Source organism: Zeugodacus cucurbitae, chromosome Y (assembly GCF_028554725.1).
Source record: "Zeugodacus cucurbitae isolate PBARC_wt_2022May chromosome Y, idZeuCucr1.2, whole genome shotgun sequence".
NCBI classification, from domain to species: domain Eukaryota; kingdom Metazoa; phylum Arthropoda; class Insecta; order Diptera; family Tephritidae; genus Zeugodacus; species Zeugodacus cucurbitae.
This window is the reverse complement of record NC_071673.1, coordinates 2,780,678-2,795,328: the sequence shown is the minus strand read 5'-3', so window position 1 is coordinate 2,795,328 and position 14,651 is coordinate 2,780,678. Positions and strand designations below refer to the sequence as shown.

Sequence of the window (14,651 nt, the reverse complement as noted above, 5' to 3'; positions counted from 1 at the left end):
TTAACATTATTCCAGCAGCATACAACAATCAAACATATAACCAAAAAGATAAGTTGAATGGATTTGTTGATATAATTATTATTATTTATTAATAAATATATTATTCAGATTTTATAATTATTATTATATAATTAATCTTTTTTTACCTTCAATTAACTTTTTTTCAGAATTTATAATTACAAATATTTAGTTAATTTTTTTTTCAGATTTTATAATTACTATTGTTTAATTAGTCATTTTTCAGCTTTGGCTGGCAGGGAAATTATGAAAAAAAACAAATTTCAAAAAAAAAAAAATACTCTTACACACACCTGCCGTAATATTTAAAAGCCAACAATGAAACAACACAGAAACCGACAAATATGAAAATATACAAACAAACGTAAATATATTCAAACACTTTGTCGTAATGTACAAATACGCAAAGGCAACTACAACAAATTATACAAAAAAGAACTTTATACCTCAAAGCCGAAGAATACTTTTCCTTAGCAGTTCGAACAATTCAGGGTTTTTGTTGACTATCGCGAGTCATTAACTCGTTCACAGTCGATACGTATTGAGTCGTCGAGTTGCACAATTTTACCAAAGTTATAATAAATTTTTTATCATAAAGAGCTTGACTTCGGAAGAGATCAAACTTATGCATCCATTTTTACAGCATTATCATCCATATGTGGTTAAAATGCAAACCAAAACTCTTCTACCACAATATTTGGGAATGTATAGAAAAAACTCTTGAAAGCGGTCAACAATAGTTTGTGGTTATGCCCAATGTATTTGGTTCTCATCTTGACTTGAACTTGAAAGGTATTGCCGTGGATCGTGAAGCGTCAGAAAAGCAATTGTAAAAGTGTTTACATACTTATAAAGATTATAACGAATTTTATAAAGCTAAAAGTAAGAATTGAAATTGAGGAGGAAGTCAACAAGAAATTATTAGACACATTGTCAAGTGATGCTGATTCTATGCTATTCGCTCTTAGTCGACATACATCATGGATAATATGATACGAAACTCTTCTCTTTTGCTTGTTGAGATATATATATATATATAAATGTATATATTTTCGTACTTAAGTCAATTTTATAAGACAAAATTTTCAATTTTTAAATTCCACACCTACGAAGTCGCACGTGACCAATTTTAAGGAGTTACCAAAACCACAAATCTTCTGAACAAGTTTTTTTTTATTGTAATTGTATACAAATTTACTATTTATCCCAAAATTTGCCGAGCTTGCTGCTTATATTTGCGATGCAGTGGGAACAAGTGTTGTTTTTTAATGTCGCACGGGACATTAAAATATAGGATAATAAGAGAGCAAAAACTTACAGTTATTTGCAATCGCATGCTTTCTTATGTATTTTATTTTGCTCTTTGTTTATAAAGGTTTTACACAAAGCAAAAAATTATACATGATATGTTTCTTTAACAATTTTGACGAAAAAACAAATGCAGTGGAAAAGTCGAAATGAGAAAACTTGCTCATATTCGACTTGGCTTTGGTATATCTCGTAATTGGTTATGAATTAATTTAATATAAATAAATTTAAATATTTTCGTATGACCTTGTAATTCCAATAATGTTTAATATTTTGTCTGTGGTGGACCTTCTGGCGGAAATGCCCATATACCGAATTTCATTAAAATAGGTGGAGTGGTTTCTGAGATATGGTTTATGACCTATAATGGATGACGCTATTTATTTGAAAACATCTGTGTTTAAAAAACACACACACACAAACAACAAATGAACCAACATATCGTTCATTTACATGAATAGTGTCATAACTCAGAAAACACGATTTTTGCACTCAGATAGACAAAGCAAACTACAATAAATTATACAAAAAATAACTTTACACTTTAAAGTCGCATAATACTGTCCCTTAGTATATCGGGGTCGACTTTAGTATACTATCCCAAAATTTGGATGATAAAATGGGTACCGTTGGAAAGAGGTGATTCTCCAGATTAAGAGATATTCCAGATATTCGCACTTGAACGTGTATCTTGAATTTTCCCGATATATATTGAAGTTTTTATTAATATTTTGCACACTTTATTCACTTAAACTTTACCACATAGTTTCTGCACATTTTGTTTTTAATTATGACGCAAACAGATGTAAATAAATATTTAACATTTTATACAAATCTTCATTTCAACAATAACAAAAATGGTTGCAGGTTGACAAGTAATAAGTGTTGCTATTTTATTGCCATTATTGATATGTTAACAGAATATAGGTAAACAAAACCAGGCCACCAAAGCAGCTAATAGCGTTTTTAGACAGAAGCTAATTGATCAATTTAAAGGCCTCTGCTCGATTTTAATTTCTTATGAGAAATTTAGTGTTTAAGACGTTTTTCGTTAGTGAGTTAACCCACTTTTAGTAATTTTCAACCTAACCTTTTTATGGGAGGTGGGCGTGGTTATTATTCGATATCAACTATTTTCATGGTGTTTGGTGGGGTACGTAAGACAATCGACTGCAGAATGTTTGGTTTATATACATAGCTTCATTGGTATGCGAGATATAAACAAATAACCGATTTGGGGGCGGGGCCACGCCCACTTCTCCAAAAAAAGTATATCCAAATATGCCCCTTTCTAGTTCGATCCTTTATTCCAAATTTTACTGTTATAACTTTATTCATGGCTTAGTTATGACACTTTATGTGTTTTTAGTTTTCGCCATTTTGTGGGCATGGCAGTGGACCGATTTTGCCCATTTTCGAAAGCAACCCTCTCACGGTCCCAAGGAACAATTCCAAGTTTCATTAAGATATCTCAATTTTTACTCAAGTTATCGCTTGCACGGACGGACGGATTTCAACTCCACTCGTCATGCTGATCATTTATATATATATTCCCATATCTAACTTTTTTATTTCTTGGTGACACAAACAACCGTCATGTGAACAAAACTATAATACTCTGTGCAACATGTTTGCGAGAGTATAAAAACTGAATTTAATTGCTATTTATTTAAAATTGTTCATCGATGAGAGATATAAAATTGTTCATCGGTAAAGCTTTATTACCGTTGTGAACTGTAGGTTCGCAAGCTTTTGCAGATATTATCGGAGAACCAGTAGAGTATAGCGAACAACCGGTACTCCTTGAGGGAGATAAAATATATGTAAGGCATTTCATATCGTATTTTAGTTATCATAATCCAATTGTAAATATTATAGATACCAATCTGTCAGAACCCAGAAATGATAATTGATTTGGACTTTGCTTTATAAAATGTGCATAATAAATTTATAAAATGTAAATTTAAGAAAGTGTTGGTCACTCCACCACATTTTTATCCTTCCCTCTCGCTAGTTTTCTTTCATACAAAATGATATGCATTTCTTGGAATATCAATAAGAAGTATAACTTCTTCCGCGCGTAGGGACTCCACGCACATTTTAAGTTTTTTATCATAAAGAGCTTTACTTCGGAAGAGATCGAACTTATGCATCCATTTTTACAGCAATATCATCCATATGTGGTTAAAATGCAAGGCAAAACTCTTCTACCACAATATTTGGGAATGTATAGAAAAACTGTTGAGAAAGGTCAACAATAGTTTGTGGTTATGCGCAATGTATTTGGTTCTCATCTAACTATAAACAAAAATACACACATTTGACTTGAAAGGTATTGCCGTGGATCGCGAAACGTCAGAAAAGAAATTATAAAAGTGTTTCCATACTTATAAAGATTATAACGAATTTTATAAAGCAAAAAGTAAAAATTGAAATTGGGGAGGAAGTGAAAAAGAAATTGTAAGACACATTGTCAAGTGATGCCGATTCTATGCTATTCGCTCTTAGTCGACATACATGACTGCGTTCGAGCCGAAGAGGAAACATTGCAGGGCGAAAGCTCTCAACCGTCTGCACGTAGCGAAAACAGCGAAAACGAGGATTGTGATGATATATTTTATTGACATTATTGATGTGTTAACAGAATATAGTATAAAAAATCAGACCGCCAAAGAAGCTAAGCTGTTAAGTATAGAATTAATGTTGTTATGATCCCGAACAATATGCCAAAAGATGTCTAGACTTCATGGGATTTAAGAGAATTTTATTTGAATTAACAACATAAAAAATAATAGTAATATTTGTAAGGTTCACGTTGTTGCTTTGTTAAGAAATTGTTTGTCACTGTATTGAAATAGTGATGTGAATCATAAATTGAGTAAATTGCAAATTTCAATTATCAATAATTTTCAAATTAACCGGCTATACGTTTTCGCGTTTATGAGTAAGAATTTTTCATTATATTGAAAATTTTACTCTAATAGAATTTAATGTTAGCCACAGAAACATGTGGAGGGGTCTGTTGGTATAAAAATAAAGACTAATATCTGAAAATAAAATATTAATTTCTTTAATAACAAGTAAGGAAGGGCTAAGTTCGGGTGTAACCGAACATTTTATACTCTCGCAATTTATTTATTTAACTTTATTTATATTATATAATACACAATTTGACCCACATATTCGTCATATATATTGTATAAAGTCCATTGAAAGTTGGAAACCATAATATTAGGTTAGAAGCGCCGAGGTCCTCGTGTTCGATATATGGGGCCTTAGAAACCGATGGTCCGATTTCGGCGATTTTTAGAATGGGGCTGCCACACTATTAACATAGTATTTGTGCAAAGTTCTGCTTCGATATCTTCACTAGTACTTACTTCATATATTGTAAAGTAAACGATTCAGATTGTCTTCAAAGTTCTGGTATATAGGAAGTAGGCGTGGTTATGAAGCGATTTGACCTATTTTCAAACATATCATTGGGATATAAGAAAACTATTACAAACCAAGTTTCATTGAAGTCGATCAAGTAGTTCCTAAGATATGGTTTTTGACGCATAAGTGGGCGACGCCACGCCCATTTTCCATTTTGTAAAAAAATCTGAGTGGAGCTTTCATCTGCCATTTCTTATGTGAAATTTAGTGTTTCTTACGTTTTTCGTTAGTGAGTTAACCCACTTTTACTAATTTTCAACCTTTTTTTTTTCAATATTTCTTTGTTTATTGAATCTGCTTTGTTTAAAGCCTAACAATAAGTATTAAAATCTTAAATCTATTTACAACTAAGTAAGCTCAAGAATGTGTTTGAGCTTTTTGGCAGAACGTTGCTCTTTAGTAGGCAGGTCTTCTTTTTAAACGAGTTTGATTGGAATGTACCAAGGCGTTTGCCAATGGGTTTGGATGTTCACGAAGTTTAGAAATATATTTCTTTCTGCTGTCCTCTATTTCCTTCTTTACCATAGGAATATCAAGATCCTTATGGATATTTTCATAACGCATGTACCATGGTGAACCCGTTATTGTTCTAAGCATTTTAGATTGGAATCTCTGAATTATATCAATGTTGGTTGCACAGGTCGTACCCCACAGTTGAATACCATACATCCAAATCGGTTTTATGATTGCATTGTATAACAGGACTTTGTTGTCTAGGCTATGTTTAGAATTTTTGTTTAGAAGCCAATTTAAATTTGCTGCTCTTAACTTCATGCAAGTTATTTTACTCGCTATATGTTTCCGCCACGTAAGCCTTCGATCCAGGTGAATCCCAAGATAAGTTACTTCATTCGCTTGGGGTACTAATACATTGTTTATTTTAACTGTCCGACATGTTTCTGGTCTTAGAGAAAATGTAACATGCTTGCATTTTTGCTCATTAATTTTTATACGCCAGTTGGCTAGCCATTCTTCGACACAAGTTAAGTGCTCCTCTAATACTCGTGATGCTCTAATGGGGCATTTGTTTCGGCTTACTATGGCTGTGTCATCCGCAAAAGTGGATGTCAATACGTTATTAGCTATTGGAATGTCTGCTGTATATATTATGTACAGAGTGGGGCCTAATACACTGCCCTGAGGTACACCGGCCCTTATTGCTCGTTCTTCTGATATAAAATCTGCTACTTTAACCGTAAATTTCCTATTTCTTAAATATGACTCCAATGTTTTATGCAATTCGTAAGGTAAAACGTTTTTGATTTTCCATAAAAGGCCTTCATGCCAGACCTTATCGAACGCCTGAGCTACATCGAGAAAAATAGCTGAACAGTACTCTCTGTGCTCGAATGCTTTCCTGATTTCGTTTGTAATTCTATTCAGTTGCTCTACTGCGCCATGTTTAGCACGAAACCCGAATTGATGGGTTGGTATTATATTATTTTCGTGGAAGAAAGGAGACATTTTTGATAGTAAAACTTTTTCGAATATTTTGGAAAGACATGGTAAGAGACTTATTGGTCTGTAGGAAGATGGTTGTGATAAGTCTTTTCCAGGTTTATCTATCATGATGATCTGCGACTTTTTCCACGAAATTGGATAGTACCCGAAACCAAGAATTGCATTAAAGAGCAAAGAGAGCACTGATATAGCAATATTTGGCAACTCAATTAACATTTTTGGAGTAATATTGGGCAAAGTTGGCAACTTAAAGTTGTTTTTTGGGCCATTGGGTTGAAATACCTTTTCTAGGTGATTTGCAAAGCAATTTGCCTTTTCCTCATTACTGCGCGCCCACTTACCATTCGACTGTCTTATAGGCATCTTGGAATCTACTGGAGGCTTAAAATACTTTTGGGCTTTCCAAAGGGAGTTTTTCTTGCTAAAATTTGGACACAGGTGCTTTATGTAATTTTCAGTATTGAACGACTTAACTGCCATTCACGTCTCGCTTGCCTTTTCTCATTTACAAGCTTTTCTATTTCATTATTAGTCATGTTTCTAAAAACCTTAACTTTTCTTTTAGGTGTTGCCAAAACAGCTGCATTAGTTATTACATCATTGAATTCCATTACGCTTTCATCAATATCTCTTCCTGTACTTATTTTTAAATCGATATTAATGTGGCTACTGATATATTTTCTATATTTCAACTAGTTAGATTTAAAAGATGTTAGAGATACTTTTGGCTCAACTATCATGGGCTGTTCACATAACTTTATAAGTACAGGAGAATGATCAGAACATAAGTCAATACATGTATCTACTGTTATTAGCGATCTATCTATATTTTTGACTACAGCAAAATCTATTAAGTCTGGTATTTTGTTTCTATCACTGGGCCAGTATGTCGGCTTACCAGGAGATATTATATCAAGGTTATTGTGCTTATTTATAATAGTGTAGTACAGCTGTCGTCCTTTCGGATTAATAAAACGTGAGCCCCAGTACATGTGTTTTGCATTATAATCACCACCTGCTAGAAATCTTGGTCCTAGCGTTCCAAAAAAATCTTTAAATTCGCAGTCTGTAATTTTAAAACGAGGTGGATAGTATATAGCCGTCAGATTGAGGTCAGAACCTCGATTTTTCAATGATATTGTTGTAGCTTGTAGCTGCGCTGTAGCATGTGGTTCTAAAGCATGGTGGTTTAGCCGATTTCTAACCAATACTGCTGTTCCACCGTGCGCCTTTCCATCTGGATGATTTGTAACATGAAGTCTATATCCCGCTATAAAGAAATTGTTTTTATTTGTTAAATGAGTTTCTGATAGCAGCATAACATTTATGCTTTTTTCAGTCAGAAATCGTATTAACTCCAGTTTGTGTTGGTTTACACCGTTGGCATTCCATATACAAATATTTAGTATACTCATTTTTTAGATAATAAGGTTTGTAACATTTGATTTTGAGATTTGATCAAATCTTGGATCATGTTTTGCATGGTAGACATGAATTGTGTCATACATTGAGTCAGATTTAGAATCATATTTTCAATACCTCCACTTGGTGGATTTTGCGGTTGTTGCATTTGCACAGCGTTGCCTTTTACCACATTTGCATAGCTTCCCTGGACAAGGATATCCTTAGAATTACCAGGTTTCGAACTCTGGTGTGTAATTACTACATTTTCGTTACGAGGGATATTCAACATTTGGTTACGACGAGCTTGAATTCCCAGTGACAATTTGGATTTCAAGTCTTTATATACAGGGCAGCCCCTGTAGTTAGCAGTATGATTTTATCCACAGTTACTGCATTTTTTATTTGTATCTTCTTTTTTAAGAGTACATTTTGATGTTGGGTGCAAATCACCACATACCACACAAACACTGCGTAGAGTGCAATATGATTTGGTATGCCCATACTCTTAGCAGTTAGTGCATTGTACCGGACCATTTCTTTTATGAGGTTCTTCAACGGTAATTCTACGATGGAGTAAATATTTTAAATTGTATATTGGGTGTGTTTCATTTTTTTTATTGGATTAGAGTTTGGCAGCAATTCAATTTTAAACATTGGTTGTGGTACTTTATTTCTATTGAAGATATTTACCACATTTTTAATTCCAAAGCCGCATTCTTCAAGGGCTTCTTTGATATCATTAGATTCTACCGAAGACTCAATGCCTTTTACAACAACAACTAGGCCTTTAGAGCTCTTCAGTTGATAAGAATAATAATTCATGTTGTTATTTGACAAAAATTTCACTATATCCATAAAACTTTTCTCAGTGTAGGATTGTATTTTAGTTTCATCTATCTGGCCTTTTTTCAAAGGCACGATATGAAAATTGTTGGTACCTACAATTTCACTGAGTTTATCAACAAGTGCATTTGAGCTACGCTCACGTAAATATATTGGCGGCGGCTTGGCATTCGCGACTGTGGTGGCACCCTTCGCATCGTCGTCCAAACCATTGCTTAGTATGTCAAATCTGTTGCCATTTAAATTTCCAGGCTTATTTGTATTAAGCGTGGCGGGTTGAAACTTTTTGGCATTAACCGCTGTCTTGATAGGACTTGATTTCCTTTTTATATTGACGTAGCGGTCAATGCCAGTCTGTACAGATTGTACTTTTCTCTTCGGTACATGCTCACCTTGCATTGTTTTTTCCATTGTTGTCCGCTCGTTTGCTGATACCTGCTTGGTTGATGTTGCCTGCTGATTTGTTGTTGCGCACTTGCTATTTTTTTCAGTTTCTGCTGATCCCTTCTGCTGCTCGGCTGAGCGCTTCGATGACTCATCTTTCTCACCGTTTGATTGTTTGTTTGAGAGAGTAGATTTTGCAGGCTCAACAAAGCTGAAGTAGGCGTTCAGAGAATGCCTACGACCTTGCTGTTGAGACTGCGCAGCGCTAGCGCTCATGTTTGTTTTTTTATTTGTTTGTTTTGTTCACTTTTATATGTTGTTTGTTATTTATTGTTATTTTAAACTAATTTGTTTTGTGTTTTGATTTAAAATTTCGAATACACAAGTTATTGGTTGTTTAATTTTTTTTGTTTTGCTTTTATTATTAATTTATTATGAAAGTTTTCAGGGAGCGCATTAAACACGTCCGTACTCTCTGAAAGCTTCAAATAATTTTCAACCTAACTTTTGTATGGGAGGTGGGCGTGGTTATGATCCGATTTCTTTAATTTTTGGACTGTATTAGGAAGTGGCTAATAAAACGACTGCAGAAAGTTTAGTTTATATAGCTCTATTAGTTTGCGAGATATGTACAAAAAACTTAGTAAGGGGTGGGGCCACGCACACTTCACCAAAAAAATTACATCCAGATATGCCCCTTCATAGTGCGATCCTTCATACCAAATTTTATTTCCATAGCTTTATTTATGGCTTAGTTATGGCACTTTATGTGTTTTCGGTTTTCGCCATTTTGTGGGCGTGGCAGTGGTCCGATTTTGCTCATTTTCGAAAGCAACCTTCCTATGGTGCCAAGAAATAAGTGTGCCAAGTTTCATCAAGATATCTTAATTTTTACTCAAGTTACAGCTTGCAAAGACGGACGGACAGACAGACATTCGGATGTGAACTCCACTCTTCACCCTGATCACTTTGGTATATGTAACCCTATATCAGACTCGTTTAGTTTTGGGTGTTACAAACAACCGTTATGTGAACAAAACTATAACACTCTCTTTAGCAACATTTGTTGCGAGAGTATAAAAATTGAAAAAACGCGAGTCATTTGCGCTCATACAACCAAAAAGGTAAGTTGAATGGATTTGTTGATATGTTATATTATAATTTATATATAATTAATTAATTTATAACATTATTCCAGCAGTATACAACAATCAAACATATAACCAAAAAGATAAGTTGAATGGATTTGTTGATATAATTATTATTATTTATTAATAAATATATTATTCAGATTTTATAATTATTATTATTTCTTTCATCTTTTTACCTTCAATTAACTTTTTTTTAGAATTTATAATTACAAATATTTAATTACTATATTTTTTAAATTTGATAATTATTATTATATAATTAATCTTTTTTTACCTTCAATTAGCTTTTTTTCAGAATTTATAATTACAAATTAAATTAATTAAATATTTTTTTTCAGATTTTATAATTATTATTGTTTAATTAATGAAATTATGAAAAAAAAACAAATTTCAAAAAAAAAAAAAACTCCAGTCGATACGTATTGAGTCGTCGAGTTGCACAATTTTACCAAAGTCAGAATACATTTTTTATCATAAAGAGCTTGACTTCGGAAGAGATCAAACTTATGCATCCATTTTTACAGAAATATCATCCATATGTGGTTAAAATGCAAAGCAAAACTCTTCTACCACAATATTTGGGAATGTATAGAAAAAAATCTTGAAAGCGGTCAACAATAATTTGTGGTTATGCGCAATGTATTTGGTTCTCATCTTGACTTGAACTTGAAAGGTATTGCCGTGGATCGCGAAGCGTCAGAAAAGCAATTATAAAAGTGTTTACATACTTATAAAGATTACTAGTAATAACCCCCGATAATCGGGGGACTCCGTTATTTAAAATGAAAAAAGTAAACAATTTTTTTTTTTTATAAAAACTCAATTTATTCAAGTACTTCATGGAAAACTACATTCGTAGTGGTTTTATTTTGGTCGTAAGTCTTAACTTTGATATCTTGAGAAGATCGTACTCGACTCAATGCGACATACAGCTGGCCATGCGTAAAACAATCCTCCTTGAGGAAAACACCAACTCTTGCTAGAGTCTGCCCTTGAGATTTGTTTATTGTTATTGCGAATGCTACAATTATTGGAAATTGGCGACGCTTTAAAATAAAAGGAAGTGTTGATTCGCTGGGCTGTAAATTTATACGGGGCAATAAATTTGTTTCCCTTGACCATAGCCATAGCATCTTGGTAATGCATGTTCATATTTCGAGGGGAGCCAACAAAACTTTTGAAGGAAGTACAACTATACGACCAGGACGAACACTTTCCATATTTGCACCACGCATTAAGTAGTCATGCAAACCAGCATATGTTTCAACACGTAGCTCTTTCTGATGAGTTCGCAGAAATGCCAGACGTGCTCCTTCAATTCTGACATATTGGTCAACTAAATACTGTTGCCAAAGTTTACCTGACACATGAAGCAAGCTGAAACCTTCTCTTATCGCCATACGGTAAGCAACAAACTGCAGTTGGGTTAATTTAAATCTACATTCCGTTCGATGACCCTGTTCATGCAGAAGAGTTTCATCATATCCTGACTCGCCATAAGGAAACAAAAGCGGATATACTAATGGATCACACAACCTATGTAGCGTTGAGACAAATAATAAATTCTGCATATCAGATTTCCGTGAAAATATTCGCAAATTTCGATTTCCAGGTGGTTCACCATCCTCTGTTGTGAAAACGGCCGCAATTTCTGAGCAGTTTGGCAAATTATAACGTCGATCAGCGCTGTTAAAAAGTAGCATGCTAATTCGGCGAGCATTGCGATTTTCTTCTCTGGCCCTCTGTTCCTCTTCGCGTTCAACCTGCGCCATATGCTTATACTCATTTGCCAAGGGGTTAATATTTGAAAGCATTTCGTGGATTTCTCTCAGCAAATATCTATCGCAGTTTGAATTATGTTGTGCCCTTATATCAGTTGCTTGATCCGTGTCAAGAATAAACAGCTGGGCGTAGGAGGATTCTGAAGGATGATCTGCATGCAATGGACCTACCCTATGATATATTGATCCATGTATTCGGAAGCAATATGGTCCGCGCCCTGTAGGCTCCGCAAATTTCGCTTCGAATGATGCAAAAGCAAACGAACTATTTAGCTGCCGAATATTCTCCAAATAGTGTCCCCGCCAAGAGCTCAAATCATTTTCTAACACAGCTTTCAAAAACTCAGGTATACGTAATTCTTGAAGTTTAACTTTTCCGCCATGACAACATGTCGTAAAGCCATTTCTTACCTAGTAACAATTTCAACCAAATATTAAGACAATAATTATGTATGTATATACATACATTACGAATATAAAACAATGAAAAGTATAGGTACCTTATCACTTCTGAAATGTTTTGCTTTACAGTGTACACATATGTGAGTCAAACCCCCAAGCGAACTATACTCCGGAAGAACTACGGAGTTTAGGGCAGCTTTGAAATAACTTGCCATAGATCCTGTATGACTACGGCTCTAATAAAACAGGTCAATTCATATACATACATACATTAACAATTAAAAATTCTATAACATTCACCTCTTCTCTTCGACCTGTTAAACTCATTTTTCGTCTAATTCGCCTTTGGTTTGGCATTTTATTTTTAATAATTAATCTGAATCTGCACTGAAATTCGATGTAGTATGTATGTATTCGCTGGTAATAGCCGCCTTGACTTTTGGAAGAAAACTGAACTGACTCAAAGCTTACCTAACGCAATAACACTTCTAATCAAAATAACGCCGACAACAATATTTCTGTTATATTTTTCACTTGCGTCTTCGCCCATATATATTTGTAAGTATTTATGTAGAGTATGTATAAAACAAAGTAGAGTGCACATGTCAAAGCGCAGTGTTCCTTAGTTCGTACATACATATACGTACGAATATACAACATAGAAGAGAGCGCATGTCAAATCATAGATAGCGCCTTAGCGCATGCATATGTATGTATGTCCCATATGTATGTACAATTCATACAACTACGCACTGCACATGCCAAAGCAAACATTCTCTTAGCATCTCTTATTGTCATTTTGCTACCGAGCAGGCAACATTGTTGTTGTTAGATTTCGCACTTGCGCCTTCGCGTATGTGGGTATGTATGTAACGAAAGCAAATGACAGAAACATTTGTAATTATTCGTTCTCTTACATATATGCTCTTTTCTGTAGAAGCGCTGCTTATATTAGCTTAATGTAAAAATTGAAGAACTTTAAACGCAAATATATCAAAAGTGGTTTAATGAATTTAAAATCTGTAAAATTTGTGCAAAGTTTCAGATCGCACACTTTAATTTGATGTATTATTTGTCTCTGTACGTTTTGTAGATCTCTGGAAATAAGCGCCTTGTCTTAGAATAATATATAGATAACGAATTTTATAAAGCTAAAAGTGAGAATTGAAATTGAGGAGGAAGTCAAAAAGAAATTATTAGACACATTGTCAAGTGATGCTGATTCTATGCTATTCGCTCTTAGTCGACATACATGACTGCTTTCGTGTCGAAGAGGAAGCAGTGCAGGGCGAAAGGTCTCAACCGTCTGGACGCAGCGAAAACAACGATTACGAGGATTGTGATGAAATATTTTATTGACATTAAAGCTAAAGCTGTTAAGTATAGAATTAATGTCGATGGAATTTCTACTTATGATCCCGAACAATATGCCAAAAGATGTCTAAACTTCATGGAATTTAAGAGAATTTTATTTGAATTAACAACATAAAAAATAATAGTAACATTTGTAAGGCTCGCAATGTTGCTTTGTTAAGAAATTGTTTGTCACTGTATTGAAATTGTGATTTGAATCATAAATTGAGTACGTTTTCGTCTTTATGCGTAAGAATTTTTCACTATATTGAAAATTTTATTCTATTATAATTTAATGTAAACGTTAGCCACAGAAACGAGTGGAGGGGTCTGCTGGTATTAAATAAAGACTAATATCTGAATATAAAATATTAATTTCTTTAATAAAATAAATGTCACCATAGCATCGATAATGATTTTTATCTAAGAAAAATATATATGAAACTGCCTAAATAATTATTGAAGTTGAACAATACAAATAATTAAAGGAAAAGCTAAGTTCGTGCACAACCGAACATAACGAAAATCATCATGTATAGCTGGGGAAATTCCTGAACGGATTTCACTCATTTTCACCACCAAAGTACACTGTATGCAAGTCGATACGGTTTACCAATATTTTCGGTGAAAAATTACCCTTAGACACTCAGTTCTTCATGTTCGATATCAGGGACCTTGAAAAGTTATGGTCCGATCTCGACAATTTGTCGCAAGTGATGTCGCAGCTCCAATACAGTATTTTTGTAAAGATTTATTTCGCCATTTTCATTGGTTCTTAATATATTTATTATAAAGTGAACGAATCAAATGGAATTCAAACTTGAGTTTTATGGAAAGTATCCGTCTGTGTCATTATGCTGATAGTATATACCGAATTTCATTAAAGTAGGTGAAGTGGTTTCTGAGATATGGTTTATTACCAATAATGGGCGACCCCATTTATTTGAAAATATCTGTGTTTAAAAAACACACACTGTGCACAAAAACAACAAATGAACCAACATATCGTTCATTTACATGAATAGTGTCATAACTCAGAAAAAACGATTTTTGAGTTAAGTATGCATAAATGAGCGCAATTTCATCGCCCATATTTTATAAAAATTGC

General features: G+C 33.8%; 1 protein-coding gene and 1 pseudogene across 1 annotated transcript in view; both read left to right on the top strand.

Moving 5' to 3' along the window:
• LOC128923437 (uncharacterized) overlaps nt 1-14,651 on the top strand; it is a 489,012-nt gene that overhangs the window by 16,198 nt on the left and 458,163 nt on the right. The gene's annotated exons all lie outside the window — the stretch shown is intronic.
• Nucleotides 505-13,640, top strand: LOC128923438 (phosphatidylinositol 5-phosphate 4-kinase type-2 alpha-like; annotated as a pseudogene).